This window comes from Canis aureus, chromosome 9 (genome assembly GCF_053574225.1).
Source record: "Canis aureus isolate CA01 chromosome 9, VMU_Caureus_v.1.0, whole genome shotgun sequence".
Taxonomy (NCBI): Eukaryota; Metazoa; Chordata; class Mammalia; order Carnivora; family Canidae; genus Canis; species Canis aureus.
The window spans coordinates 39293747-39317224 of record NC_135619.1 but is presented as its reverse complement, the minus strand read 5'-3'; the positions used below and the strand labels follow the sequence as shown (position 1 = coordinate 39317224).

The 23478-nt window shown below is 35.7% G+C and overlaps 1 protein-coding gene across 6 annotated transcripts in view; it reads right to left on the bottom strand.

Moving 5' to 3' along the window:
* The window catches only part of MNAT1 (MNAT1 component of CDK activating kinase), a 188283-nt gene that overhangs the window by 768 nt on the left and 164037 nt on the right, over nt 1-23478 (bottom strand). The window lies entirely within an intron of this gene.

Sequence of the window (23478 nt, the reverse complement as noted above, 5' to 3'; positions counted from 1 at the left end):
GTTTGGCGCCTGCCTTTGGCCCAGGGCGCGATCCTGAAGTCCCGTGATCAAGTCCCATGTCAGGCTCCCGGCATGGAGCCTGCTTCTCCCTCCTCCTGTGTCTCTGGCCTCTCTCTCTCTCTATGTCTATCATAAATAAATGAATGAATGAATGAATGAATGAATGAATGAATGAATGAATGAATGAATAAATAAAGTAAGTAAGTAGTAAATCTTTAAAAAAATAAAATAAAATGTTCACTGTTCCCCATTTTCAGAACTTGTTTTGTTGGCTCTTGTCTGGGTACCTAACTGCTATTCTTCACCTGGCATACTATACTCTTAAGTAAATACACAGTATCATAACACTATTGTATTATTAATATTTTTTGCATAAATATTGAGTATTTTACATAAATATATTCTGAAATAAATACTTAAATGGAGGAGGGGAGAGGAGAGAATACACTAGTTACTTCAAATTTACTTCAGCATTACAAAAATATATTGTCTCTTTCCATATAGGAAGTGAAACCTTAGAAAATTACATCTCCTAGAAATCTCTGACAGCCTCAGTTCAACAGAATGTCCCAATTAGTAAATACAGAAGTCTTTTGAACTGATCTCAAAAGACAGTGTAATAGACACCATTTTTCTTCAATCACAAATGTTATTTAACAATTAAAATGTTCTACCTTGATAAAGGTAGACAAACAGGCCTAAAACATGGCACAACCCTAGCCAAAGGAGGTCAGTTTTTTAGTATGACTAATAGCACTGTTGGAAAACAAATATTTCCAGCTTTGCTTTAATGCCTAGTTTGAGAAACCACATTGTTTCTTCAGGCCTCAGGAAGTAAAGGAGCTTCATCCGCCTCAGAATTATGGGTATGGCAAATGAATAAATCAGGTACCAGAACATTTTAATAACTTGGAAACTTTTCTACTCATTCATTCAAACTTCCTGTGTGTCAAAGTCTTGATGCATGAGCAACTTATTTTTTCTAACATAATAACAAGTCTGTTTTTCATTTGTATCCATGTTTAATAAGGTTGTGTGATTAAAAAATATATGGCAATATAAGAGGCCAAATAGAAAAAAGGTCAAAGTTAGACATAGCATAAGCTCTTGGAATTGGCTGTAATTTATTCACACTACCACAAATCAAGGTGTTAATTCTTCGCTTCTCTGCCAAGGGTGAAAGGGAAAAGTAGAAGGAGAAAGGAAATTATTATTTATTGAGCAATAATCTACAAACTTTTTTAAAAAACTAGGCTCCATGCCCTGCGTGGAGCCCAATGTGGGGTCGAACTCATGACCCTGAGATCAACACCTGGGCTGAGGTCAAGAGTCAGATGTTTAACTGACTAAGCCACCCAAGCACCCCTACAAACTTAAAAAAAAAAAAAATTTTTTTTAATTTATTTGAAAGAGAGAGAGAGTAGTATGCATGCATGCATGCATGTAGGCTGGGGTAAGGGAAGGGGAAGAGGGAGAATCCCAGTTGTGAAAACTGATGCAGGGCTTGATCTCAGGACTTGGAGATCATGACCTGAGCTGAAATCAAGAGTTGTCAGATGCTTAATGGATTGAGCCACCCAGGCACACAACCCACTACAAACTTCTGATAGTATATTTATAACAGTAAAAAGATTTGAGCATGCATCTCTAAAATTTGTATACTTATAAATCATATACTTATTGTCTTAATGTATAGTTATATGGTATATAATTACATATAAATACTAATATAGAAGCATACGATAAAATATATATAAATATTTAAAGCAAGAGATAAAAAAAATTTTAACAGAAATTCTAATATTTTCTCCCTACATGGTTTATAAACCAGGTTTATAAACCTTGGTGGGATGTATCCCACTTTCATTGCCAAACTCTTGATAGAACTTCACTCCCATAGGATTTAAACAGGGATTCACCAAATCTATCCAGATGGCCAAAAAAAAGTATCTGCTTGTTATATCCGAGGCCACAATAAAATGTCCACTCTTAAAACTCTGATGCATGAAAAATGACGTAAGTTAAATAAGTCATCTCAGAAGTCTAAAAATCAACCTGGAACAGGATAAAATCAATTTCTCATCACTGAGAGCTCAGTAACTATCACACAAACAAGTAATACTTAGTAATATTTTTTTACAGGTAACGAAACATTATATTTTTTTAAAGATTTATTTATTTATTTATTTATTTATTTATTTATTTATTTATTTATTTATTTATTATTTTTACTGATAGAGAGAGAGAGAGAGGCAGAGACATAGGCAGAGGGAGAAGCAGGCTCCATGCACCGGGAGCCCGACCTGGGATTCGATCCCGGGTCTCCAGGATCACGCCCTGGACCAAAGGCAGGCGCTAAACCACTGCACCACCCAGGGATCCCCAGGATTTATTTATTTATTTATGATAGACATAGAGAGAGAGAGAGGCAGAGACACAGGAGGAGGGAGAAGCAGGCTCCATGCCGGGAGCCCGACCCGGGACTCGATCCCGGGATTCCAGGATCGCGCCCTGGGCCAAAGGCAGGCGCCAAACCGCTGAGCCACCCAGGGATCCTGAAACATTACATTCTTGATACAAGTTTCCAGGTAGATTTCATCCATACACCAGATGCCATTGTATTACCCTTTTTATTTTCCTCAGACCCTCAAAAGAAAGCAGTCTTAGCTCCAATGGCTGTTCACTTGTGGCAAAATTCAGGTACCACAGCAGAATGTCTGTCAACCTTAAGAAGCCAACTATGTATCATAGGGGTGCCTGGGTGACTCAGTGGTTGAGCGTCTCCCTTTGGCTTTGGCTCAAGTTATGATCCCAAGATCCTGGGATCAAGTCCTGCATCAGGCTCCTCACAGGGAGCCTGTTTCTCCCTCTATCTATGTCTCTGCCTCTGTGTGTGTGTGTCTCATGAATAAATATATAAAATTAAAAAAAAAAAAAGCCAACTATCATAAAGAGAATTGGTTTTCATAGCTGTAATACAAACCACTGTGCAACTAGTTGTTTTGATTCATCACATTTTGGTACAACTTGCTTCTGGGAAAGTTGAGTCATACCATCTCTGGCTTGGCAATTCAAGCATAAACTTGCAGTGTACATACAGCTTTTTATATGTTATCCTGAGAAACCTGAAACAGCTGCACTGCTGGCAGGAAAACACAGGACCACCAGTAAAATATCCAAAACAGTTGCATCTTTTAATTTATGACTGTGCACTGTTTCCATAAAGAGTATATAAAACAGCTCAACTTTTTATAGGTAAAATGTAATAAACAGTCATACTCATTGATGTCATAAATGTGTAAAAAAAGTTTACTTAAAATGATTAATTAGTGTTTGAAAATAGTAATTCTTGAACAGTCATAATCCAGAGCAATGAGCAAATATTTTAAAATTTTAGTTATTAATGCTAAGTTGTAGATTCTTACTGCCAAAATCAAGTCAATTAAAATTTCTTTGCACAGAACAGCACTGAAGAAAATACACTTCCCTTCTAGCAATCATTTACGTTAAACATGTCTGTGAGTATATTCTTTAAAGACCTGTTTATTTACATTACTGTTTTTGATCTCTAGGGCTGCACAAAATAGTTACCATTAAATATTTCAATCTATTTTCACCATGGCAACCTACATTAATTCCAATTTTAAAAAATAAAACATAGTTCATTCTTATTATTCAACTCAGGGCTTTCATTTTCTAAGTATTTTAACTTAATGTTCTTAAACCCTTTAATTATTGTGGTACACCAAAGTATTTTAAAGGATCTGCCACATTAAAATTAAAACCACACAATGAGAATTTCGCCTACTTTTTCACATTAATCCACATCTGTGCTGTTTTAATTCTTCCATGACCATTACAAGTACATCACTGAATAGGATTCCTGGGGTTTCTGGCAAAGGTCAGTATCATTTCATGTACACCTTTATGCAACAGAATGAGGAAGAAGTCTTAGCCAAATTTATTTCCAAAAGTCAAGCTCATTTGGACTTTGGAGCCTGGAGGTAATTGCTCTATTTAGCCAATCCCAGGACAGTATTTCTGTTTTTCATAGGTTTATTTTAAATACCTGTAAATCTTATAAGCAGAAACCAGGAAAGGGAAAAAAAAAAAAAAAGGTTTGCTTATTTTGGTATCTATACCTTATTTTTACTGAAAGCAAACTAAACTCAAAGCTTTAAGATTCATACCTTTGATTATTTTCTTAATAAGACTCAAAAAAAAAAGTATGCTTTCAAAAGCATGTCTAAGAATTCCTGTACAAAGGGCATCTTGTGCCCTAATTTATACTGTCTAAAGTTGCCTTCCTTTGCCATTACCCATCAAAATCCCTTTCAAACAGACTTTGGAAGAGGAGGAAAAGGAGGCAATGGATCCTGAGACAGGAGCAAGAGAGGATTAAGCATTCGAAAACCACACTTAAAGGTTTGTTCCTGAACTTTGATTTCCCACACCATCATTTTCTTCTGTTACATTTAGCAGCTTTTGCTCCCAAAGAAGGTGGTATAATTTACACTTAGCTTTAGAAAGACTTCATTTTCTCAGTTCCTTAACATAAGAGAGTTCCTCTGAGATTACTCTTTTACTATTTCCCTTCCTTTAAAAGGCCTCTATCAACCATCTGGCTAAAGTCTTGGACTCAGCTCATTTTAGTGCTATTCAACAATGCTTTGAGTTCTCAGCTAGGGGCAGAGGGCAGGGGTTGTCACTCAAGACCAAGAGGCAGCACTCTTCCCCTCCAGTCATAACCTCCTCATGAAAACCCTTGAAACACTTTGGCTCTAGAGAATCAAAGAATCTTGGAATTTAAATTGAAATGAAAATGTGAAGTTCATATTAGTTTCCTTCACCTCAAATTACCATGACCAAAGGACAGTCAAAAAAAAGTCCAAGTTTTTAACTTCATAGTGTTCCTCTAGAGTGAACTCTAGAAACTTAAGACTTTCTTTTTATAAGTGGGCCCATTTTTAAGCCTGAATTTAAAGCCACCATGCATTAAACAGACCAGTTCCGAGCAGTTCTGCCTTCCAGCCTACAAAATTCAAATCTAAGTGCCATTAAGAGACATCAGCCAGCTGATCTCAGCTGTCAAGACCAAGAGCTCTTGTAAGAAATTCAGCTAAGGCTATAAAAGATTTACATTAACAAAATGAAGTGTATCTCAACAGATTTAAAAACAGAATAATTGTATGCTCAATTATCACTAAAAAGCAAAAACATTCTGAAAACATTTGTTAGTGCTCAGGTGTCCTAACCCAATCATGATGTCAGAATAATAAACTGTCTACCGAGGTAAACTGATAATCATATACTCTAACATAAATGGGGAAAGCACATCAAGTCAGAACTGTGCATAATTCTATGGGCAGTTTCGTTATAAAAACATCAGTCAAGGTTTCATGAACTCCAACCAAAATATAACAAATTTCCACAGTCATTGTATTACTCTTCACTTCATTATCTAACTTGCAAGTTAGATAAAATACAACTTGAATAATTTAATTATTAAAGCTATTTTCAGATTTATACTAATACACTTGGCATTATACTATACACTAGGCATTTTTAGGACAGGGAAGCTGTTACCAAAAGTTAATATAATTATGTAACGAAAGGAATACTTACTTCCCTGATTGGAGTATAAACTACTGAACACATAAAAGATAGAGCTACTTAAGTATTCTATGAACAATATTGTTGGTAGTTCCGGATATCTCAAATGATAGACCTCTAAGGATAGACTCCATCTGTATAATACAGATAAGTACAAGAATATCTCAGAATCAGGTGCTATAAGATAAACTTGAATAGAGCCATGGAAATGGGTAATAAACAGCAGCACTAAATCTTAAATATACTCCTCAAAGTCAGATGTTTATCTCAGTTATAATATGTTTGGTTAATTTCAGTATTGTTCTTATATGCTTAAATGAGATTAAGCAGAAAAATGGTAAAAATAATGTTTTTACTTATTGATTCTTAAAACATTATGATACTAGGGGGATCCCTGGGTGGCGCAGCGGTTTAGCGCCTGCCTTTGGCCCAGGGTGCGATCCTGGAGACCCGGGATCGAATCCCACATCGGGCTCCCGGTGCATGGAGCCTGCTTCTCCCTCTGCCTGTGTCTCTGCCTCTCTCTCTCTCTCTCTCTTTCTCTCTCTCTCTCTCTCTGTGACTACCATAAAAAAAAATTATGATACTCATGAATTTATTCAAGATAACCAGAAGAAAGCAAAGTTTCATGAAAAATCTAAAAATAACAAATCGTATCAGTCATAAAAATAACAAATTACATATAGATTTTTGCATATCCCAGTGAAGGACAAGAGCCACCACTTCTGTGGTAGAAATATAATAGAGATCATAAAAATAAGTATCCTAGTTTCTGGTTTTCTTTAAGTTCCTAAAAATTCTAGTGCCTCATTCTGGCTTGTCTAATGTAATTTTTTACTGTGAATTCCATGTTAGCAACAGATGCATGATAGAAGTTTCATCATATCTTTGTAAAGGCAAGATGGTTAATTTTTCCCCAAGGGTGGGACAGGTGAAATGCAGAAATTCATATGTATGCAGTGCATTTCTTCTTCTTCAAAAAACCAAGTCACTGAGTGTCTACTACGTGCCAGGACTAAAGCAACTCTGAGAATAAAACAGAAAGCAGACTCGATGTTCTAATGAACCTTAAAATTCAGCAGAGAAAAAAAGATGTTAAATAATGAATATTATTAATAATATCGTCAGGGCTCTATTGGTATAGATTAAAAGGAAGCCAATATGAACAAGGTTCAGAAAAGGTCTCCCTAAAGGAAAATGACAGACTTAGACCCAAAGGATGAGAAAGTTAGTTATTAGCATGGCAAAAGAAGGAGAGCAGCAACCTAATGAAGAAAAGAATGTAGCAGCAAGGAGTCTCAGCACAAATTGAGAATATGGAGGAAAGACGGCTCAGGATGAGGCTAGAGATGTTGGCAGAAAGTATTCAAAAGAAATGTTAAGAACTCTGAATTTTATTCAAAGGGCAATGGGACGCCACTGAAAAGTTACTGATAGGAACCTGAGAATATAAGCTACTTTGGCTACGATGGATGGGAGAAAAGCAGGAGCCAATTATTGAGAGACTATAGTTTCTCTATTCCAGGTTTAGGATTGTGGTACCTGGATTAGGGTGGCAGCAGAGGAAATAAAAGTACTAGTTCAAAAGACATTTAAAAACCAAGTGAGTAGATATGGAGGCAAGAGGAGAGGAAAAAGTAATGGCAAAGTCAATTTCCAGATATCTAGGCATATGGAAGAGGGAAATATGCCCTCACAGAGACAATGGCAAACTGGAGGAGAAACAAACTGGGGTGGGAGAAAAGAGGAAAGATCATGAGTTTAATTTTGGACTTACATCTGAAGTGACTATAGAGGAGAGAGAGAGTGGCAGCTGGAGATATGGGCCAAGTGCTAAGAAGAAAATTATGGAACGAAGGTAGCAGTTTGGGAGTTATCAGTATATTGATGGTATTTGCAAGCATCAGGTAGATTCTATTATTTAGAGAGAGAGGACAGAATGAGAAGAGAAAGAAGGGCCTTAGGCAAAGGCCTAGAGAACTACATCATACAGTGATATGATGAAAGAAACCACGGTGGTTAATTTTACGTTTACACATAAAATTGAGTGAGCCACAGAATGTCCGGATTACAAACTATTATTATTACCTGGTAAATCATTATTTCTGTGTGTGTTGGTGAATGTGTCTGGAAGAGATTAGGATTTAAATTGGTGAACTGAGAAAAGCAGATGGCCCTCCCCAACGTGAGTGGGTATTATCCAATATGTTGAGGATCTGACAACAACAAAAAGGTGGAGAAAGGTTGAATTTACTCTGCCGACTGAGCTGAAACATCTTAGCCCTTTGGTGCTCCAGACTGGCATCTATACCATTTGTTCTCACTCAGGCCTTTGAACTACATACAACACTGGCTTTCCAGGGTCTCTAGCCTGCAGATAGAAGATCATGGGCCTTCTCAGCTTCCATAATCACATAAGCCAATACCTAATAATAAATCTCTTTCTCTTTCTTCATCTCTCTCTCTCTTTTATTGGTTCTGTTACTCTAGACAACCCTGACTAATACAGAAGGTAAGATATTCTGAAGTGAAGGCTGTGTATTCAGGTGTGTGTGTGGTAAATGCAAAGCTGCCATCCCTTACCGATACCTCATACACTCTTTTTCCCCTAGACTTGCAAAGGGGATAGAAGGAAGGTGTACACTGCTTAGAAAGGAATTAGATCCTGATACTTGTGCCTAACTCCTTCTTGTAATTTTGAAGAGATAATAATAGCAGAGATCAGATTTTTCATCTAGGGGCTCCAAAGGGTCTCTCTCTCTCTTTTTTAATTAAAGATTTTATTCATCCATTCATGAGAGACACAGAGAGAGAGGCAGAGACACAACACAGGCACAGGGAGAAGCAGGCTCCATGCAGGAAGCCTGACATGGGACTCGATCCCAGGTCTTCAGGATCACGCCCCGGGCTGAAGGCGGCACTAAACTGCTGAGCCACCCAGGCTGGCCCAAAGGGTCTCTTCATTGTATTTATAGCAGTAGTGTTTCTTATAGCAAAAGAACAAAAGAAACAAAATAAATGTCCATTGACAAGAGAACAGGCAAATTGTTACTTACACAGAATACTGTACAGCAGTGAAAACAAAGGACATACAGCTTCGTGCATGTAACAACACTGCTGACTCTCACGATGTTAAATAAAAACACACAAAATAAGTCATAGAAAATATGTACAGCATGCTCCATCTATCAGAAATACAAACTACGCATGGAATATATAGATATGACCAAACTGTGTAAAAAAAAAAAAAAAAGGGAGGCAAATGATAATTAGCCTATGTAGGGTTACTGAATTTCTGATATGAGGTGGGACCACAATGAAGAGAAGAAGAATACACACACAGAGGGCTTCTACAGCATTGGTTACGCTCCATCTCCTAATTTAATGAGTGAAATTCAAAATACAGAACTTAAAGGAGTAATGGCGGGAAAAACAATGAAAATGGAAATAATTCAGCAATTGTTTTACCATTACTCTTTGTAAAAGATATCATATTTTTTCTATGTATGAAACATCAAAAAAGAGCAGTGTGAAGAGCATAGTCACAGCTTTAAACAAAACATACTGTGCTTTCTGTGGCTCGTATTAAGGTAACAGCCTAGATGGATAAACCAAATTCAATTCCTCTCCCTGTCCAACGATAGTTAAACACCCTTCTAAGTTTGCAGAACTCTCCCCATTGGTGTGGTCTTTTCCTGAGTCCAAACTCTCTAAATTAAATATAAACAACCTCAGTTTTCTCCCCTCCACCATTCCTTTTTTTTCCCTGTACCTCCACATAAATACATAAGGACATCATGGTTTAGTAGAAAGAACAAAGATTTTGGAAGCAGCTATATGTGGGTTTGAATTTCTCCTTGGATAATTACTAACATTATGATTTGGAAAGTGCTTTAATTTTTTTATCCTCATTTCTTCATCTGTAAAAGGAAGACAACAGTACCTCATGGTAATTTTTAGAAAATTAAGCAAGAAAATGTATATAATATATCTGCAAAGAACAGGTATTCAATAGAGTATATATCCCTAACAACCCTACATATTCTCTTTAATACTATTAATACAAAATATACTCTCACAAGGAAAGGCCTTTCATAGCCCAAATTTCCATAGTGCTTTACCTTCTGCTAATTAGTATGTATCTCTCCTTTCCCAACTTTGTGACCTTATTGTCTATTTCCACATTTATTTCAACAATAAAGTGTTGCCTTCTCTCTTCCCCCTTTCGCTGTACCCTAAGTATAAAAGATTCAAGTGGAGGTTTTGTTTTTCTTTTTTAAATTAGACATAAGACAAAGGGTAGTCCTGCTTATTAAATCTTTTATCACAGGATAACAGAATAATAACCCAAGGATGCCAATACCTTCATATTAAAGGGCAAAGGAGAAAATATATAAATACATATATAATACATTTATATATAAACATACATATAGATCTGTATTTCACAAATACTTACACACACCCTAGTAAGTTTTATTTCAAAAGTTAAATTGCTACATTATTTCCACTTTCACATCCTGTATTTTGACTCTCATCACCATTAAATGACCATTTCTCTGTCCTCATCCTCCTCAACATCTTCTTCTACCTCTTTAAATCTGGAGACAGCTTCCACCTATAAAATGCCTTAGCCTGTGACTTCCATAAAAGTGCCTATAATTTGGGTCACACTCCTACCACTTTCATACAGAATTCCTCAAATTTCTCTTTTTCCACCTGCTTCCTAATTACTAGTTTTCTTGGTTTATCTCATCATCTCCTATTCTTGACTCTATCTCTGAAATGTATGGCTTCATTATCACCTTGTTTTACTAAACCTACAAATCTTATCTTTTGGTCTTTTGCCCTTCTTTCTTAGTTACAGCTCAGCATTTTATCTGCGTGGCTGGCCTTTCATACTTGAGTGTCCCACTGGCACTACAAATTTAATATTTTCATAACTGAACTCATCTTTCATTAGAAACCTAGCCCTCTGTCTGTATTTCTTAATTTCTCTTTGTAGTTTCAACATATTCCTAGGGTTATCTTGGAATCCTTTTGCCCTTGCACACCAATGAGAAATCTACATCACCGTATCTCTCTACAAACATTTATTTCTCATGTCATCTTCATTGCTGCTACTGTTATCTAATTTTAGAGCTCTTTTTTTAAACCTCTTTCATGTCCTACAGTTAAAACTCTCTTAACTGATCTCCCTATTTCCAGGATGTACTCTCCATTCCAATATATTCATGGTTATCAAACTAATCTTCCTAGGGCAAAGCTTACATCACTCTCATACAAATAAACATTCATTGGCTTAAAGTCCAAGTTCCTTAGCCTACCTATCATTCAAGGCCTACTGTACTTGATTCCAACCCACTTTTCTAAACATACTCCGCATTAATCATCTCCATATACCCTGAATGTAAGCTAAAGCCAACCACCACTGCAACTACTATTGCCACAAACTAGTAACAATAATAACAATGCAAAGCAGAAAAGGGGAAGTCCAAGGCTAAATATTCTAAGGCCTTTGTTTTGTTCAAATAAAGGGGAGAGATTTAACCTTTAGACTTTTAAAAATAACATTTATTAATTCTGGGTGGTAGGATTATAATATTTAATATATATTACATATATAATGTATATTTACTCCTTCTACTTCTCCCTGTCTGAAATACTTAACAGTTTTTTTGGATTCCACACCCTCTGGATTGCCCAGATTGAATTACTTCTTTTCTCCTCCAATTTTGCATAGCACTTTATCTCTACCTTTCTGCTAAGTACCTTGGCTATTTATACTTATAAATTCCCAGTCAGATAAGTTTCTTGATAGCAAGATAAATATCTACTCACTAAACAGCCATCACTTTTAAAAAATCATCCTAACTTGTAAGCAGAAGAGGATAAAATTTTTTAAATTAAATAAAAATTCTGGGGATGCCTGGGTGGATCAGTGGTTGACTGTCTCTGCCTTTGGCTCAGGGCATGATCCCGGGGTCCTGGGATTAAGTCCTGCATCAAGTTCCCCATGGGGAGCCTGCTACTCCCTCTGCCTATGTCTCTGCCTCTCTGTGTCTCTCATGATAAATAAATAAAATCTTTTTAATAAATAAATATTCTGGTTAGTTAAGATACAGACCTAAAAAATGGCCATGATAATAGAAGACAAATAAAAATACAGAGGATATGAAAAGAGGTATCACCACAAATTATGAAGCTGCAAAGGAAGACAGTATAGGACTGAATGAAAGAGGGACTGCACATCAGTCCCTGAGGAAGATGGGAAGGTTTCCTGGAGATAAGAAGATACCTATAATAATAAAAGAGAGATAGGGTATAAGGTATAGTGTAAAATGACTTTGTTTAAAACATAAGGGGCGCCTAGGTGGCGCAGTAGATTAAGCATCTGCCTTTGGCTCAGGTCATGATCCTGGGGTCTTGGGATCAAGTCCCTGGTTGAGCTCCCTGCTCAGTGGGGAGCCTGCTTCTCCCTCTCCTGCTGTCCTTTCAGTATCTCTGTCTCGGTCTCTCAAATAAATAAATAAAATCTTTTAAAAATAAAAAAAATAAATATGAGCATTTTCTTAAACAGAAATATGTGAAAATTGTTTGAAATTTATCATCCTCTGTCTCATAAGCTAACCTCTCAGTGTGTTAACCAATTTTATCTTAAAGATACATAATATAATAGAATATGGCTATGAATGCAAAGAAAAACAAGAAACTCAAAGAGAACTAGACACACCCAAAAGCAAGATCTTTTGTAAGATATTTATTTTTCCATTCAAAGCACCTTCTCAAAAGCTCTATTTCATATATGCTGGAATCTGAATCATGTCAATAACTTAGATAAATCTCTAAAGCAAACAATAACAAGCAAAGACAAAGTCAAGTGGATAAAATAACTGATGTTTTCTCTTAATTATGGAAAATTATATTTTCTAGCAAGTAAAAACAGGTTCGTAAAACATCTACTCAAAGGACAAGTGACTATAAGGAGTAAAATCTGAAAAAGCTCCAAGAGTCCTACTTTAATGCATACAATTTGAAGTTTTTAAGAAGCATTTTTAATACCTAAGCCCACAGAAAACTTGCACTTTCTTCCAAAAGCTAAATCACAGCATTGCTTTGAGAAAAAAAAAAAAAAAATCCATGCCCATTATTGTCAGTAATATGCTAATGCAATCAGTTTTACCAAAAATGAAGCTTTTCTAGAGTAGAATGCTTTAATAGACTAGTCAGTTAGTTGGTTAAATACCATTTGGACCAAAACCTTCATTGTAAAGAAAATATTTTCCTCTTATTTAAAAAATTACAGCATTATTTTCAGTTTTCTGTTTTGCTTCCAGACTACATTTTTTGGCAGTGCATTATGACTCTGCACATGCTGGTATAATATTTTAAGTAAAAACACATTCTAATCAGTTACATATGACTTGTTTTGAAAATCAGAAGTTTTAACAGTGTAAGTGTACAGACAAAATCTGCTTCAATATTATAAAAATTCTTTATAGTAAACCTAGATTTCTTATTTTATTACTTTAAAGGTTAAAAGAAAGAAAAGAATCTACTGCTTTCTTGAAGTCTACCTTTTGGGAAAAGAATGTATTCCTACCTGTCATTCCAAAGTTCATAAAACAAGCCACAGTGTTCTCATCTCTAGATTATACTTTGGGTATGTGTCAACCAAAGGTAAAAAAGAAGCAAAATCCAAACTAAGATTATTTCTGATATATTTTGTCCCTAATTGGCCACCACTTGTAAAAACTAAGGAATTCTGGAACTAAAGACAGGAAAAATTTAAAATGAAATGATATAAATACCAAGGGGATTAAAATTCCATCATTTTAAGATGCACTTAAAGTTAATCAATCCTACATGTGATTACTGAAAATAAATTTTAAATGTTTTATAAAATAAATGAGAATAGTGGGTAAAGACAGTACAGATAATACTGTAAAGGAAATAATGCAGAATCCTAAAACTGGAAGGGAAAATTGAAAACCATCTTATCCCACTGCCTCATTTAACAGATAAAGTAGATAAAGCAGCTGATACTAGATCATGGTTAAACATTTTTATCTTCTTGGAAAGAATTCATTTACTCAATGAATATGAATAAATCTTGAAAACTTACTGTGTACAGTATCATGCTAAGGTGTTAAATTAGGAAACAGTCTCTGTTCCCAAGTGGCTTTTCAAAGTCTAGTGTGAAGAAAGACAGGAAAATGAGCAATCTTTAAATATAAGAGAACCAGATGCCTCAAGAAAGAAGTGTTTGCAGAAGATATAAAGTTGGTATAGGAAGGGAGAAAAATAATTTGCTATATAGATCAAGAGACAAAGAGGGTGTTCTAGAAAGGAGAAGAGTATACAATGGCTAGAGGCCTGAGAGAACAAGGTGTATTATGAATATGTCATATATCTGAAGGGCCTCCATATGCCTCGAATACTTTTTAAAATAGAAAATGAGCACTCATGAAAATGTTGGTAGGTAAGTAATACAATCTGACCTGAATTTTAGAAATCTTTGAATCAAAGACAGATTGGAAGAAAGAGAGAGTGAAAAGGAAGCAAAAAGTAAATGACTATGAGCACCTCTAGGGAATCTAACCCTAAGGACGTTAATTGTCTAGGCATATGTGAAATTGAAGCAAGAGGAAATCTTTAACAACTCCCAAATTTGGCTGGGCTAGTAAGTTTCACTACAGCAGGGTATACAACAGTTAGAAGAGGTTTCACAAAAAAGGTAAGTTCCACTGGGGATATTAAAAAAAGAAAAAAAATATGTTTTTGTCAGACACACAGGTAGAAAGATTGAAATGTCCAGGATTGAGTTGAAAATCTGAGTTTAAAACAAGGAAAATTAATACAGGCTTGGGACTTAATATAAATCACTGTACCTTTTTAACAGAATTTCAGAGTCCTTGGGTTCTAAGTGCCCCTAGGGCATTATCAAGGGCAGAATGGGAAGGAGAAAAAATTTGGATCTGTCACCCCCACAGTAACAGAGTAGTTCTGCTTTCATCTGTTTTAAATTTTGATGTCCTAAGTAAGATTTTTTTAAACTATTCTTTCTTTAAAAAGTTTTAAAACTATTATAATATAGCTTTAGAATCAAACAGATTTGGTATTAAATCCTGACTACCCCTTAGTACTGGACTTAGGAAAGTTATGTGTTTGTTCAGTCATTATAAGTTATCAGGAACAATGTAAAAGAAGTGCCTAAGACAGAGCCTAAGCCATAGTAGGTACTCAATACTGAATAAGACCAAAAAATCAATGAAGAACCTTGTACAATAACAACTTTATTAGGGAAGGAAGAAGGGGTAGCCAAGAAAGATTTAAAGAATTCAGAGACATGAATGAAAACTAAAAGGCAATAGTGTCACAAAGCAAAGCAAAGATACAGTTTGAGACATAAGAGGTAAAATAAGATAAAGACTGCAAGAAACCCACCAAATTTTGTAATTTGGAAGTCAATGCTGAATGAGCAAAATCAGATTCTAAATAAAAGTCAAGTCATACTAGGTTTATGGACTTAATCAGAAATAAAGAAAAGGAGATAGCAAGCATAAAACTTCTTTCAATAGTTGTTGAATATAGTAGAAAAGTAGTTAGAGGAAGATTCAGGATTGATGAAGTAATGAATATGTTGTTTCAAGACAGAAATTTGAGTTTGTTCATGTGGTAGATTAAAGTTTCAGTGCAGAAGAGAAAATGTGAAAGAGAGGTGGAGACCAACTTGATGGTGTGATATCCCAGAGTTGAAAGGCAAGCAGCCATGGAACACAGATAGCAGGATTAGCCTCAGATAAAGGATAGGCCCCCCCTTCCCTGTAAGGAGGGACAGAAGGAGTTAACAGTAGCTGCAAATAAAGATAAGTTTATAGTTAGGGTGTGACTTTTGGGAAAGTAAGTTCATACCTGTATTCTCTCTGTGTACTACTGCATTTGAAAGATTAGCTGCTAAATGAGAAAGGGGGCAAGTGGGAGTGAGATTTAGAAGAGTGGTGATCTGGGAAAGCCACTATGGGAAAAGAGAGAAGGCAGCAATGGATATGTGCAAAATGATTGCTGAGTGGCTCCAATCTGCTCAGCTGTATGATTTTCTTCAGTTGTACTAAGAACAAATTTAACAATTCGTGTTTTTTTTTTAATTTCCAATTACTCTATGTAAATGTCATATACTGTCACAATATAATTAAAACACTAAAAATACTCATGTGATCTTGATTCATAAAGGATAATATACATGCTTATAAAGGAATATTAGAAAGTGCCTCAATGGCCTATGTCCTTCTTGTCTTGTGGTTACAGAGAAGAATGATCAAAGATTCATTTAACCTTGGGTCTGGGCCCATACGGTAAAGTGTTCCTTATAAGAAATCCATTTCGTATTCAAATTTATTCCTAATAAAAACAAAGAATATATTTATTGTTAGAATTCCTTCATATAAAGATCCACTATCTTTTTCTTGGCAAAGAGCTCTAAACAGAGGTCAAAGTACCTGACTACTATATTACATATTAAGTTTTCTATAATACATTATAGATTCAGAAGATGGATTTTAAAATATGAAAAGTGCTACCTGTGTCTCAAAAAAACATTTCTGAACACAGTAGGAGGTGTTTGGGAAGTATCCTTACCCTTAATGAAGTTTACCTTGAACAAGAAAGTACACTGCTGAGACCTGATGAGTGAAAGCACTTGAGCCTACACGATGATAGTAAGTGGTACTTAGTAGCTTTGAAACTCTAATTCTAATGTCTTCACATTAGCTGCTTAATTGCACTGACTGAATTTTTCATTAGGTGACCAAATACTTATTTTATTAGCTTTGGGAAACTATAATAGTCATGTTTACAGTAAGAATTTTCTAAACATTTATGCCCTCAAATTGAGCAAAGACTTAATACTCTTTAATAGCTATGTTTTATGTGAACATTCTGAGTCTTCCTTATCTATTTTTCTATGAATAGTTAAGATAATTAAAAGGTTTCCAGTACTAGCCAGAAAGCCAGAGATAATTTTTCACAGAAAATTATTAGTTCTAGAAACGAAAATTGAAGTGCCTGGCTTACCAGAACTTGGGACAATATACAGCTTTGTAATTCTTATGGAATTTTGTAATTCTTAAGGAATCAGGAGGAAATCCACTTTTATACTAGTATAAATGAATATATTCTGCAAACTTAAAAAATGGTTACATGTTGGCTAATTTGGGCAAACACTTCAGATGCTACCTAAATGAGAAACTTTTATTTAGCTTTAGTTCTCACATTTGATATTTTTAAAATAGCATAGTATGCTCAAATCAATATAATGGACTCCCATTTAATGGAGCCTACTGAAATGTCAATGTGTTACAGTGAATATATATAAAACTCAAACATTTAATTTGATTATATTATAAAAATATAATACATGAATGCATGAGAGGAATTCTTCAAGAGGATGGCAAATGTCTATGGAATAATTCTATATTTCTACATAAAATAACATTATATAAAACATGACCATGAAGTGTCAAACATTAAAGTACTATTGTAATTATGTAATAAAGATGTTTAACACTGCTGCATTTTAACAGACAGCAGACTAAGTAGAAAAGTAATGTAAAGGTACATCATGCTCTTAATTTTCACATAAGGAGTCTTTTAAAAAACAAAAAGCAAAAAAAAAGCAAAAAATAAAAAATAAATAAAAATAAATAAATAAATAAAAAATAAAAAACAAAAAGCAGTAATACAGGGGATCCCTGGGTGGCTCAGCAGTTTGGCACCTGCCTTCGGCCCAGGGCATGATCCTGAAGTCCCGGGATGGAGTCCCGCATTGGGCTCCCTGCATGTTGCCTGCTTTTCCCTCTGCCTGTGTCTCTGTCTCTGTCTCTGTCTCTCATGAGTAAATAAACTATATTTTTTAAAAAGCAGTAATACACTAATCAGACACTACAAATATGTCTACAAGTCTATCTCCTCAATCCTATTGTTTTCCTCTAAGAAGATAATACTTTCCAGTGGTTTACAGAATGTCTATGGCTCTTGTGTCAAGAAAATGAAAAATTATACAAATATCAGGAAAACAGAAGATTAAGAATGATGTCTAAGATGCAGAAAACTACACAGCATTTTAATCTATTTATGTTTTAATACTCTAGATAACTGGCAATGTTTAAACTGAGATATGATTACAGAAGACTGAAAGAAGTTTAGCGATGTGAGTTTTCCCTTAGTTTGCTTCCTTTTCTTTCTTTGCTCAAGGGCAAGCATTTTAGTCTGCAGTGATCCAAAAAATATGCATGTTCTGCAGTAACTATAATTTGCTGACAAAATATACTGAACAAAGAAAAGATTCACAGAGCTCCCAGTTTAACTTATTTCTACTTGGTGGTTTTGGATGATTCATATTTCAATGACAAAAGAAAATAAACCACTGATAAGGTTCCACATCAACAGATTATACAATTTCGATTAACTTTACAAAAACACTTTCATGTTCAATTTCTTCTTTGCTCATCATAAGAACCCAATGACCCAATGAAGCAAATTTAGGTTCAGAGACGTTTCAATTTGCCCAAGATACAGATACTGCCCTACGAAGAGAGAGTAACAGAAACATGATTAAGACCATCTTGAAAGTGATTGCATAATAGTAGTGAAAGAGATACAAATGGATTATAAAAGTGAATGAGAAGCTAGCACATAAGGAAAATGATGAAGGCAGTTCCAAGCTTCCATCCCTCCACAGAAACATTGAAAACAAGTGAAAACTGCCAGAATCAACTTTGTCAGAACTCTGGAAAACAGCTAAAGGTTTATGGTAACCAAGGGAATGCTGAAATTAAGAAAAAGGCAACTTAAAACTTTGTAGGCAAGCTTTGTGGCATGTTTACTTGCCCTTGCCCCACAACCTCCCCAGCTCAGCAGCCCTTCTTCCTGTATAGAACCACAGTTCCTGGTTCAAGAGGGAGCAAAGCAGATATTATAAGCAAATTACCGTGTTTGTCTGCTCTATCCTATCGGAGGGCTATCTGAAGGATTGACACAAGATACTCATCTCACCTGAGGGAAAGAATAACAGCTGAGACATACAATAGACTACCTAAAGCCTGGGACGAAAAGTTAAGGAGAGACTATTCATATTATTTTTAAGGTACAAGGAACACTCTCTCAAGGACAGAGCATATGTTAAGCCATAGCATATGTTAGTGTCAATAAATTTTACAAAGGCTGAAATCATACAAAACATCCTCTCTGGCCACAATGGAATGAAAGCTAGAAATCAATAAAAGAAGGAAAGTGGAAAATACATGACTATGTGAAAATGAAACAATATACACTTAGCAATGAACGGGTCAAAGAAGATATCAAAAGGGAAATTAGAAAATATTTAGTGAGGAGTGAAAATAAAAACAACACACAAAACTTACAGAATATAGGGAATGTAGAGGCTGCTTTTAGACAACAAGCTTGAGCAATGGCAACTTGAGCAAAGCAAAAGGGAACACAGGGACCACCACAGAACCGAGTGCAAACAGGCTCAATAAGTGACCCATCTTAAAAGTTATAGGCCATTGCCTCCTCACAGTATCTCCCTTGCTCTCCTGCTGCTGCTCTATGGCAGTGTATTCAATAAACTTTTATCTCTTTTGGTCTGCCTTGGTGAATTCTTTCACCAACCCTCCCTCACCGCAGCCCCTCATCTAACCACAGATTAGACTGAATATAAATGAAAGAGAGAACAACAAAAAAAAAGAGAATTGATAAAAACAAATGGTACTGGGGCGCGTGGGTGGCTCAGTTAGTTGGGTATCTGCCTTTGGCTCAGTCATGATGTCAGGATCCTGGGATTGAGCCCCGCATTGGGCTCCCTGCTCAGTGGGGAGCCTGCTTCTCTCTCTCCTTGTCTTCTCTCTCTCTGTCAAATAAATAAAACCTTTAGGGGGAAAAAAAGAACTTTGAAAAACTTAGCAACACCGACAAACCTTTAATCAGACTGACAAAAAAGGAAGATGCAATTAACTAAGAACTAATTATGAACAATTATATGCCAACAAACTGGATAACCTAGATGATATGGACAATTCCTAGAAACACACAAATTGCAAATGTAATGCATTTATCTGCTTTGGATAATTTAATATATCAACAGAAATGTTTAGGAATAAAAAGAAAAAGTAAATGAAACTCTTTTCCCTTCTCCCCACTCCCCACGACCCAGTGGCTGGATACATAATTGATCCTAATGAGAGGATAGGAAAAACAAAAACAAATAGATGAAAGATGAGCCAGAAGGTGACATCCTAATTCTGCTGCCTATAGGCCATATGGCCTAAAGCAAATGGCTTTGCAGCAGCTTCTCCACCTATAAAATGGATGTGATGGTAATTAAATTTGCTCTGATTATCTCCCACGATTGTAGTTATGAATCAAATGAGATGATGTGCTTTGAAATTATGAAGTACTCTGAAATTATCTAACAGTGTTAGTATGAATAGAGGCACATTTACTCAGTTAATTTTCAATTATTTCCAGTAGCAATTTATAAAGTGGTTCACAGATCTACAGCAGTTAAACTTGAAAGGTTAATTGTATGTTCAACAGTCATGAGAAGAATCAAACATGTTGATTTACAAACACACACAGTTTTTATTCAATTAACATAAATTTATGGAAAATCAAAAAGGGGCACCTGACTGGCTCAGTTGGTAGAGCATGTGACCCTTGACATGGGGTTTATGAATTGAGGCCTCACACTGGGTGTGGAGATTAATTAAAAATAAAATCTTAAAATATTTATGTAAAGTCAAACAACTAATAGACTACAAGCAGGTTAAAAACACATCTGTAAATAAATTATTAATAATATTCTGTCATATTCACTACAATAAAGTGTCTTACAACTTAATTCTATTGAAAAACGCTTTATGTCAATCAGGATAAGCTCAGTTCTGCCATAATGAACATTCCCTAAATTTCAGATGCTTACTCTAACAAAGGCTTACTGCTTGCTAACACTATCTGTCTAGTGTACGTTAGGAACGGAAATACCACTCATCACAGGCATTTAGGGACCCAGTCTGATGGAGATCCCACCTCAATTGCTTCCATGGTTAATGACCCAGCAGGAAGAGAACACTGAGAATCTCATACACAGCCATAAGACCATTTGCTCGAAAACTCATTCACTGGCAGACACAACTCACGTGGCTTACTTCAAAGGGGACAGGGAAAAGGAATTCCTCTGTGTCCAAACAAAGTGTTTGTAAGTTGATCTCTGGCTAGCACAGACATCAAACAGTAATTCATTAAAAACAAAAAAACCCCATAGTTCTGATACATCTTTTCCTTTTCTTCTATATAGTAAAAGATTGAGGGTGCCTAGGTGGCTCAGTAGGTTAGATGGCTGCCTTCAGCTCAGGTCATAATCTCTGTCCAGGTCCTGGCGTGCACTCTCTCTCCCTCTGGCCCCTCCCCACCGCTCTTAGTATCTCTTCAAATAAATAAATTAAAATCTTTAAAAATCATCTTTGACTTCTTTGCAGATAGTACTTCAAGAGTATTTGGCGGGATGCCTAGGTGGCTCAGTGGTTGAGTGTCTGCCTTTGGCTCAGGTCATGATCCCAGGGACAGGGGATAGAGTCCCACATCAGACTCCTCGCAGGGAGCCTGCCTCTCCTCTGCCTATATCTCTGCCTCTCTTTATGGGTCTCTCATGAATAAATAAATACATAATTTTTTAAAAGAGTCATTTGGATGGCAAACAACAACAACACAAGACACAATAGGTGTTGATAAAGATACCGAGAATGGGAAACCTTCTTGCACTGCTGGTAGGAAAGCAAACTGGTGTAGCCACTGTGCAAAACAGTAGTTTCCTCAAAAAGTTAAAAATAGAACTGCCCTATCTATGATCCAGCAACTGTACTATTAGGTATTTACCCAAATAACACAAAAATACTACTTTGATGGGAAACATGCACCCCTATGTTTATAGCAGCATTATCAACAATAACCAAATTATTGGGACACCTGGGTGGCTCAGCAGTTGAGTGTCTGCCTTTGGCTCAGGGCGTGATCCCAAGGTCAGGGATCAAGTCCCACATGGGGCTCACTGTGGGGAGCCTGCTTCTCCCTCTGCCTATGTCTCTGCCTCTTTCTATCTATGTCTGTGTCTCTCATGAATAAATAAAATCTTTTAAAAAATTACTAGTAAAAACTCATTGCTGACATCTCATAATCACATTCTATGTCTGGTATTAAATTCTTTAAAATTTAATTATCTTTAATATAAATGACTTAAAGTACAAAGATAAATGTTTCTAACACTGATAATCAGGATTATAAATTTCAGAACAAGTGAAAACTGGAATCTTTGGGACTATGAAAAACTAATGAATATACAGAGCTCTAAAAGCTCAGTGACAGAGTTTTAGTTGGAATTATTTTGTGGGTAAAAGCACCAATTTTACCAATGTCCTTGACGCTATATGTACAGAAGATTTGTTAGTAAGGAAGGTAAAGAGATGCCTTGCTGCCACCATGGTCCCTTTCTGCAGAAAACCCCCTCCCTAGTGCCTCGATCATAGTCTTTATGAAAAGAACTAAGGTTCACTTCTATGTGCTCCTTTAATAATATGACAAAACTTTCAATATTAACATAGAAAAATAAATAGATGATAATTATTTGATTTTTCTATTTAAGGACAATAAAGGATATAGCATGTACTTATTTGTGTTTTATGATGTTGTGAACAGTGAAATTTTATCTACCTCAAAATGCTCAATTGTGACTATATTTCCCTCTTGATATGTTTTTAAAGGTATGTTTTAAATTTAATTTCTTTTTAAGTTTTATTTATTTAAGTAATCTCTACTACTAATGTGGGGTCCAAACTCATGACCTCAAGATTAAGTCATACGCTCTTCCAACTGGGCTAGCCAGGTGCCTCTTTAATTTCTAAAATAAATTGTAATGGGCATAAAATGATCATTTCTAATATGCAAATAAGACCATTGCTACCATTTTATTCATTAAAACCTGATTTTTAATTTTCATTTTATTTATTTTTAAAGATTTTATTTATTTATTCATGAGAGACACAGAGGGAGAGAGAGAGGGAGAGAGAGAGAGAGGCAGAGACACAGGCAGAGAGAGAAGCAGGCTCAATGCAGGGAGCCCAACGTGGGACTCGATCCTGGGTCTCCAGGATCACGCCTTTGGCTGAAGGCAGTGATAAACCGCAGAGCCACCCAGGCTGCCCATGAACTGATTTTTTAAAAATTCCATTTACTGTAAATATCAATACAACAAAATAGATTCAAGCATCCAAAGTCAAACAAAATCTTACTATTTTTTTTAATCTTACTATTTTGATAATTATTACAGATTGTCTTATGCTGTGCTGGTAGAAAAACAAATGCCAGTACTACAGCGATACTATTTGAATAGCACTATTTTAAATAAGACTAAAAAAACGTCCAGATTGAAAAATTTAAAAAGTGAGGAATTACACCAGGGCCTCACTTCCCAAGACTCTGCAAATGATGATTTTGGTATTGATGATAAAGCTTATAAATCCTCAACAAGTATAGCATTTTGCTTCTGGGCACAGCTTGAGAACAAGACAGAAAATGTCCAGAATAACAGGTCTTCCTATACTATTACTAGTGGATTAAGAATAAGAAGTGATTGCTAAATGAAGACAGATGAACCATTTTGACCAAACTCCTTAAGAAAGACAACTTAATAAAAATCATTTCAATCACAGATATTACTCCACTTCTGAGTCCATTGTTCTAAAGGTGTTTTGGTCAGCTTAAAAACTTTTTAGTGGCATGTGGAAAGATTTAACAACCACTCCCTACCTTTGA